Genomic DNA, 9163 nt, shown 5'->3' on the forward strand with positions numbered 1-9163 from the left:
GGGGTTTGATTGAATTAGGCACAGTCTGACGACTTTTTTTTTTTTTCAAAAACTTAAAGTGACTTAAAATCCAGTTGTGTGCTGCCAGTGTAGGTTAGAAACTAGGCATACAAGAACCTATGCCTATTTTTTTTTTTTTTTTAAAAAGGGCAGTTAAAAGGTTGTGATGGGCGGGGGCCAATAGTTAGTTATTATGAGCAGTATAGGAAATAATTAATGGTGAGGGGCAGTATAGGAAATATTTAATGGTGAGGGGCAGCATAGGGAATAATTATTTATGAGGGGCAGTATAGGAAATAATTATGAGGTGCAGTATAGGAAATAATTATGAGGGGCAGTATAGGAAATAATTAATGGTGGAGGGGCAGTATAGGAAATAATTAATTTGAGGGGCAGTATAGGAAATAATTAATGGTGAGGGGCAGTATTGGAAATAATTGATGGTGAGGGGCAGTATAGGAAATAATTAATTTGAGGGGCAGTATAGGAAATAATTAATGGTGAGGGGAAGTATAGGAAATAATTAATGGTGAGGGGCAGCATAGGGAATAATTAATAATGAGGGGCAGCATAGGAAATAATTATGAGGGGCAGTATAGGAAATAAATAATTATGAGGGGCAGTATAGGAAATAATTATGAGGGGCAGTATAGGTATTAATTATGAGGGGCAGTATAGGAAATAATTAATGGTGGAGGGGCAGTATAGGAAATAATTATGAGGGGCAGTATAGGAAATAATTAATTTGAGGGGCAGTATAGGAAATAATTATGAGGGGCAGTATAGGAAATAATTATGAGGGGCAGTATAGGAAATAATTAATGGTGGAGGGGCAGTATAGGAAATAATTAATGGTGGAGGGGCAGTATAGGAACTAATTAATTTCAGGGCCAGTATAGGAACTAATTAATGGTGAGGGGCAGTAAAGGAAATAATTAATGGTGAGGGGCAGTATAGGAAATAATTATGAGGGACAGTATAGGAAATAATTATGAGGGGCAGTATAGGAAATAATTATGAGGGGCAGTATAGGAAATAATTAATCATGAGGGGCAGTATAGGAAATAATTAATGGTGAGGGGCAGTATAAGAAATAATTAATGGTGGAGGGGCAGTATATGAAATAATTAATGGTGAGGGGCAGCATAGGAAATAATTAATGGTGGAGGGGCAGTATAGGGAATAATTAATTAGGAGGGGCAGTATAGGAAATAATTATGAGGGGCAGTATAGGAAATAATTATGAGGGGCAGTAGAGGAAATAATTATGAGGGGCAGTATAGGAAATAATTATGAGGGGCAGTAGAGGAAATAATTATGAGGGGCAGTATAGGAAATAATTAATGGTGGTGGTGTAAGAAATAATTAATTATGAGGGGCTGTCTAGTAATTAATGGGGGGAAGGCATATTCAATATTTAATGGCGAGAGGTCCCAGTATATTAATTAATTAATTGGGACAATGGGCCACATTTATCACTTTTGTGCGCCTAAGTGTAGTAGTTGCGCCTAAATTCGGGCGCACTGTTTTGCCAGAATTATCACAAGCTACAACCATCTGTGATAAGTATATTTTCTGCCTCTTATTAATCACTTTACTTTAACACAGTTTAGGCGCAGTTTAGGCGCAGTTTAGGCGCAATGTTAGATTCGGGCACTTACATGTGATCCTGCTACAAGCTCCTCTCTGCTTCTCCCACAGCCCAGAATGAAGATAACACTGACAGCAGCACCCAGGTGTGTGACACCCAGCACCCAGTGACCTCCTCAGCAGGGGCTTCTCCTGGAGGGGATCCCCCAGTGCTGGTCTCCTGCTGCACCCCTGTAATTCTGCACAATATCCCCCTCAGACACTGTGCAGAATTACATGGGGGACACTTGTATGTCGTATCTGCAAACTTCTGCAAGCTTCTGCAAACTTGTGCAAAGTTCTCTTCTCTCTTGCTCTTTTGAGCTCAGGTTTTGCAGAATATTTTGTAAATAGAAGTGATGAACTGTAAATAGTCTGCAGCTCCTGTCTGCAATGTATCTAATGTATCTATTATATGTTCTAGTGTCTGGTTGAGCTTTGCTGCTAGAAATGAGCTCTTCTGCAAAGGGGCTCAGTGCTTTCCTCTCAGATAACGCCACCTTCGAGCTGGAGTGTTTTTGCGCCCGTTTTTGCGCCTAAATGCAAAAGTCGCCCGTGATGAATATCATTAGGAGCAGCAAAACATCTGGAATTGAACGATAGATGAGGGAAAGGTGGTTATTTTTGCTGCGCGGCTAATTTGACGTTTAATCGCAAAAATGGCGCAAAAACGGTGCGCCTAAACGAAAAGGCGCAAAAACAACAGAAAAAACAAGTGATAAATGTGGCCCAATATATATAAAATAGTTCAGTAGGAGTGCGGTATATTAAATAAATAATTGAGGGGGGCCCAGTGTATTACGGATGCGGTCACATGTACCACTATTTCTTTTTAAGCTTAAGTCCGGCCCTCCAACGGTCTGAGGGGGACAGTGAACGGCCCCCTACATAAAAAGTTTGGGGACCCCTGTATTAGGGGTTTGATTGAATTAGGCACAGTCTGACGATTTTTTTTTTTTTTTAAAACTTAAAGTGACTTAAAATCCAGTTGTGTGCTGCCAGTGTAGGTTAGAAACTAGGCATACAAGAACCCAAGCTTATTTTTTTTTATTAAAAAGGGCAGTAAAAAGGTTGTGGTGGGCGGGGGCCAATAGTTAGTTATGAGGGGCAGTATAGGAAATAATTAATGGTGAGGGGCAGTATAGGAAATAATTAATGGTGATGGGCAGCATTGGGAATAATTAATTAGGAGGGGCAGTATAGGAAATAATTATGAGGGGCAGTATAGGAAATAATTATGAGGGGCAGTATAGGAATTAATTATGAGGGGCAGTATAGGAAATAATTAATGGTGGGGGGGCAGTACAGGAAATAATTAATTTGAGGGGCAGCATAGGGAATAATTAATTATGAGGGGCAGTATAGGAAATAATTAATGGTGGGGGGCAGTATAGGAAATAATTAATGGTGAGGGGCAGTATAGGGAATAATTAATGGTGGAGGGGCAGTATAGGAAATAATTATTTTAAAGGGCAGTATAGGAAATAATTAATGGTGGAGGGACAGTATAGGAAATAATTAATGGTGGGGGGAAGTATAGGAAATAATTAATTATGAGGGGCAGTATAGGAAATAATTAATGGTGGGGGGCAGTATAGGAAATAATTAATGGTGAGGGGCAGTATAGGAAATAATTAATGGTTAGGGGCAGTATAGGAAATAATTATGAGGGGCAGTATAGGAAATAATTATGAGGGGCAGTATAGGAAATAATTATGAGGGGCTGTATAGGAATTAATTATGAGGGCAGTATAGGAAATAATTATGAGGGGCAGTATAGGAAATAATTATGAGGGGCAGTATAGGAAATAATTATGAGGGGCAGTATAGGAAATAATTAATGGTGGAGGGGCAGTATAGGAAATAATTAATGGTGAGGGGCAGTATAGGAAATAATTAATGGTGAGGGGCAGCATAGGAAATAATTAATGATGGGGGGAAGCATAAGACATAATTAATGGTGGAGGGGCAGTATAGGAAATAATTAATGGTGGTGGTGTAAGAAATAATTAATTATGAGGGGGTGTCTAGTAATTAATGGGGGGAAGGCATATTCAATAATTAATGGAGAGAGGTCCCAGTATATTAATTAATTAATTGGGACAATATATATAAAATAGTTCAGTAGGAGTGCGGTATATTAAATAAATAATTGAGGGGGGCCCAGTGTATTACGGATGCGGTCACATGTACCGCTATTACTTTTTTAACTTAAGTCCGGCCCTCCAACGGTCTGAGGGGGACAGTGAACGACCCCCTACATAAAAAGTTTGGGGACCCCTGTATTAGGGGTTTGATTGAATTAGGCACAGTCTGACGATTTTTTTTTTTTTTCAAAAACTTAAAGTGACTTAAAATCCAGTTGTGTGCTGCCAGTGTAGGTTAGAAACTAGGCATACAAGAACCCATGCCTATTTTTTTTATTAAAAAGGTCAGTAAAAAGGTTGTGGTGGGCGGGGGCCAATAGTTAGTTATGAGGGGCAGATTAGGAAATAATTAATGGTGAGGGGCAGTATAGGAAATAATTAACGGTGAGGGGCAGCATAGGGAATAATTAATTAGGAGGGGCAGTATAGGAAATAATTATGAGGGGCAGTATAGGAAATAATTATGAGGGGCAGTATAGGAAATAATTAATGGTGGGGGGGGGCAGTATAGGAAATAATTAATGGTGAGGGGCAGTATAGGAAATAATTAATGGTGAGGGGCAGCATAGGAAATAATTAATGGTGAGGGGCAGCATAGGAAATAATTAATGGTGGGGGCAGTATAGGAAATAATTAATGGTGAGGGGCAGCATAGGGAATAATTAATTAGGAGGGGCAGTATAGGAAATAATTATGAGGGGCAGTATAGGAAATAATTATGATGCGGCAGTATAGGAATTAAGTATGAGGGGCAGTATAGGAAATAATTATGAGGGGCAGTATAGGAATTAATTATGAGGGCAGTATAGGAAATGATTATGAGGGGCAGTATAGGAAATAATTATGAGGGGCAGTATAGGAAATAATTAATTTGAGGGGCAGTATAGGAAATAATTATGATGGGGCAGTATAGGAATTAATTATGAGGGGCAGTATAGGAAATAATTAATGGTGAGGGGCAGTATAGGAAATAATTAATGGTGAGGGGCAGTATAGGAAATAATTATGAGGTTCAGTATAGGAAATAATTATGAGGGGCAATATAGGAAATACTTATGAGGGGCAGTATAGGAAATAATTATGAGGGGCAGTATAGAAATTAATTATGAGGGCAGCATAGGAAATAATTATGAGGGGCAGTATAGGAATTAATTATGAGGGGCAGTATAGGAAATAATTAATGGTGGGGGGCAGTATAGGAAATAATTATGAGGGGCAGTATAGGAAATAATTATGAGGGGCAGTATAGGAAATAATTATGAGGGGCAGTATAGGAATTAATTATGAGGGCAGTATAGGAAATAATTATGAGGGGCAGTATAGGAATTAATTATAAGGGCAGTATAGGAAATAATTATGAGGGGCAGTATAGGAAATAATTAATGGTGAGGGGCAGTATAGGAAATAATTAATGGTGAGGGGCAGTATGGGAAATAATTAATGGTGGAGGGGCAGTATAGGAAATAATTAATGGTGAGGGGCAGTATAGGAAATAATTAATGGTGAGGGGCAGTATAGGAAATAATTAATGGTGAGGGGCAGCATAGGAAATAATTAATGATGGGGGGAAGCATAAGACATAATTAATGGTGGAAGGGCAGCATAGGAAATATTTAATGGTGGTGGTGTAAGAAATAATTAATTATGATGGGCTGTCTAGTAATTAATGGGGGGAAGGCATATTCAATATTTAATGGAGAGAGGTCCCAGTATATTAATTAATTAATTGGGACAATATATATAAAATAGTTCAGTAGGAGTGCGGTATATTAAATAAATAATTGAGGGGGGCCCAGTGTATTACGGATGCGGTCACATGTACCGCTATTACTTTTTTAACTTAAGTCCGGCCCTCCAGCGGTCTGAGGGGGACAGTGAACGGCCCCCTACATAAAAAGTTTGGGGACCCCTGTATTAGGGGTTTGATTGAATTAGGCACAGTCTGACGATTTTTTTTTTTTTCAAAAACATAAAGTGACTTAAAATCCAGTTGTGTGCTGCCAGTGTAGGTTAGAAACTAGGCATACAAAAACCCATGCCTATTTTTTTTATTAAAAAGGGCAGTAAAAAGGTTGTGGTGGGCGGGGGCCAATAGTTAGTTATGAGGGGCAGTATAGGAAATAATTAATGGTGAGGGGCAGTATAGGAAATAATTAATGTTGAGGGGCAGCATAGGGAATAATTAATTAGGAGGGCAGTATAGGAAATAATTTGAAGGGCAGTATAGGAAATAATTAATGGTGGAGGGGCAGTATAGGAAATAATAAATGGTGAGGGGCAGTATAGGAAATAATTAATGGTGAGGGGCAGCATAGGAAATAATTAATGGTGAGGGGCAGCATAGGAAATAATTAATGGTGGAGGGGAAGTATAGGAAATAATTAATTTAAAGGGCAGTATAGGAGATAATTAATGGTGGAGGGGCAGTATAGGAAATAATGAATGGTGAGGGGCAGCATAGGGAATAATTAATTATGAGGGGCAGTATAGGAATTAATTATGAGGGGCAGCATAAGGAATAATTATGAGGGGCAGTATAGGAAATAATTATGATGGGCAGTATAGGAAATAATTATGAGGGCAGTATAGGAAATAATTATGAGGGGCAGTATAGGAAATAATTAATGGTGGGGGGCAGTATAGGAAATAATTAACGGTGAGGGGCAGTATAGGAAATAATTATGAGGGGCAGTATAGGAAATAATTAATGGTGGAGGGGCAGTATAGGAAATAATTAATTTGAGGGGCAGTATAGGAAATAGTTAATTATGAGGGGCAGTATAGGAAAAAATTAATTATGAGGGGCAGTATAGGAAATAATTAATGGTGAGGGGCAGTATAGGAAATAATTTATGGTGAGGGGCAGTATAGGAAATAATTATGAGGGGCAGTATAGGAAATAATTATGAGGGGCAGTGTAGGAAATAATTAATGGTGGGGGGGCAGTATAGGAAATAATTAAAGGTGAGGGGCAGTATAGGAAATAATTAATGGTGAGGGGAAGCATAGGGAATAATTAATTGTGAGGGGCAGTATAGGAAATAATTATGAGGGGCAGTATAGGAAATAATTTATGGTGGAGGGGCAGCATAGGAAATAATGAATGGTGAGGGGCAGCATAGGAAATAATGAATGGTGAGGGGCAGCATAGGGAATAATTAATTATGAGGGGCAGTATAGGAAATAATTATGAGGGGCAGTATAGGAAATAATTATGAGGGGCAGTATAGGAAATAATTATGAGGGGCAGTAGAGGAAATAATTATGAGGGGCAGTATAGGAAATAATTAATGGTGAGGGGCAGTATAGGAAATAATTAATTTGAGGGGCAGTATAGGAAATATTTAATGGTGAGGGGCAGTATAGGAAATAATTAATGGTGAGGGGCAGCATAGGGAATAATTAATTATGAGGGGCAGTATAGGAAATAAATATGATGGGGCAGTATAGGAATTAATTATGAGGGGCAGTATAGGAAATAATCATGAGGGGCAGTATAGGAAATAATTATGAGGGGCAGTATAGGAAATAATTAATGGTGGAGGGGCAGTACAGGAAATAATTAATGGTGAGGGGCAGCATAGGAAATAATTAATTGTGAGGGGCAGCAGAGAAATAATTAATGGTGGGGGCAGTATAGGAAATAATTAATGGTGAGGGCAGCATAGTAAATAATTAATGGTGAAGGGGCAGTATAGGAAATAATTAATGTTGGAGGGGCAGTATAGGAAATAATTAATTTAAAGGGCAGTAGAGGAAATAATTAATGGTGGAGGGGCAGTATAGGAAATAATTAATGGTGGGGGGCAGTATAGGAAAAATTAATTATGAGGGGCAGTATAGGAAATAATTAATTATGAGGGGCAGTATAGGAAATAATTAATGGTGAGGGGCAGCATAGGAAATAATTAATAATGGGGGGAAGCATAAGACATAATTAATGGTGGAAGGGCAGCATAGGAAATAATTAATGGTGGTGGTGTAAGAAATAATTAATTATGAGGGGCTGTCTAGTAATTAATGGGGGGAAGGCATATTCAATAATTAATGGAGAGAGGTCCCAGTATATTAATTAATTACGTGGGACAATATATATAAAATAGTTCAGTAGGAGTGCGGTATATTAAAGAAATAATTGAGGGGGCCCAGTGTATTACGGATGCGGTCACATGTACCGCTATTTCTTTTTAAACTTAAGTCCGGCCCTCCAACGGTCTGAGGGGGACAGTGAACGGCCCCCTACATAAAAAGTTTGGAGACCCCTGTATTAGGGGTTTGATTGAATTAGGCACAGTCTGACGATTTTTTTTTTTTTTCAAAAACTTAAAGTGACTTAAAATCCAGTTGTGTGCTGCCAGTGTAGGTTAGAAACTAGGCATACAAGAACCCATGCCTATTTTTTTATTAAAAAGGGCAGTAAAAAGGTTGTGGTGGGCGGGGGCCAATAGTTAGTTATGAGGGGCAGTATAGGAAATAATTAATGGTGAGGGGCAGTATAGGAAATAATTAATGGTGAGGGGCAGCATAGGGAATAATTAATTATGAGGGGCAGTATAGGAAATAATTATGAGGGGCAGTATAGGAAATAATTATGAGGGGCAGTATAGGAAATAATTAATGGTGGAGGGGCAGTATAGGAAATAATTAATGGTGGAGGGGCAGTATAGGAACTAATTAATTTGAGGGCCAGTATAGGAACTAATTAATGGTGAGGGGCAGTATAGGAAATAATTAATGGTGAGGGGCAGTATAGGAAATAATTAATGGTGAGGGGCAGTATAGGAAATAATTAATGGTGGAGGGGCAGTATAGGAAATAATTAATTTGAGGGGCAGTATAGGAAATAATTAATGGTGAGGGGCAGTGTAGGAAATAATTAATGGTGAGGGGCAGTATAGGAAATAATTATGAGGGGCAGTATAGGAAATAATTAATGGTGAGGGGCAGCATAGGAAATAATTAATGATGGGGGGAAGCATAAGACATAATTAATGGTGAGGGGCAGTAAAGGAAATAATTAATGGTGATGGTGTAAGAAATAATTAATTATGAGGGGCTGTCTAGTAATTAATGGGGGGAAGGCATATTCAATATTTAATGGCGAGAGGTCCCAGTATATTAATTAATTAATTGGGACAATATATATAAAATAGTTCAGTAGGAGTGCGGTATATTAAATAAATAATTGAGGGGGGCCCAGTGTGTTATGGATGCGGTCACATGTACCGCTATTTCTTTTTAAACTTAAGTCCGGCCCTCCAACGGTCTGAGGGGTACAGTGAACGGCCCCCTACATAAAAAGTTTGGGGACCCCTGTATTAGGGGTTTGATTGAATTAGGCACAGTCTGACGATTTTTTTTTTTTCAAAAACTTAAAGTGACTTAAA

Source organism: Engystomops pustulosus, unplaced genomic scaffold (assembly GCF_040894005.1).
Source record: "Engystomops pustulosus unplaced genomic scaffold, aEngPut4.maternal MAT_SCAFFOLD_79, whole genome shotgun sequence".
In the NCBI taxonomy this organism is placed as follows: domain Eukaryota; kingdom Metazoa; phylum Chordata; class Amphibia; order Anura; family Leptodactylidae; genus Engystomops; species Engystomops pustulosus.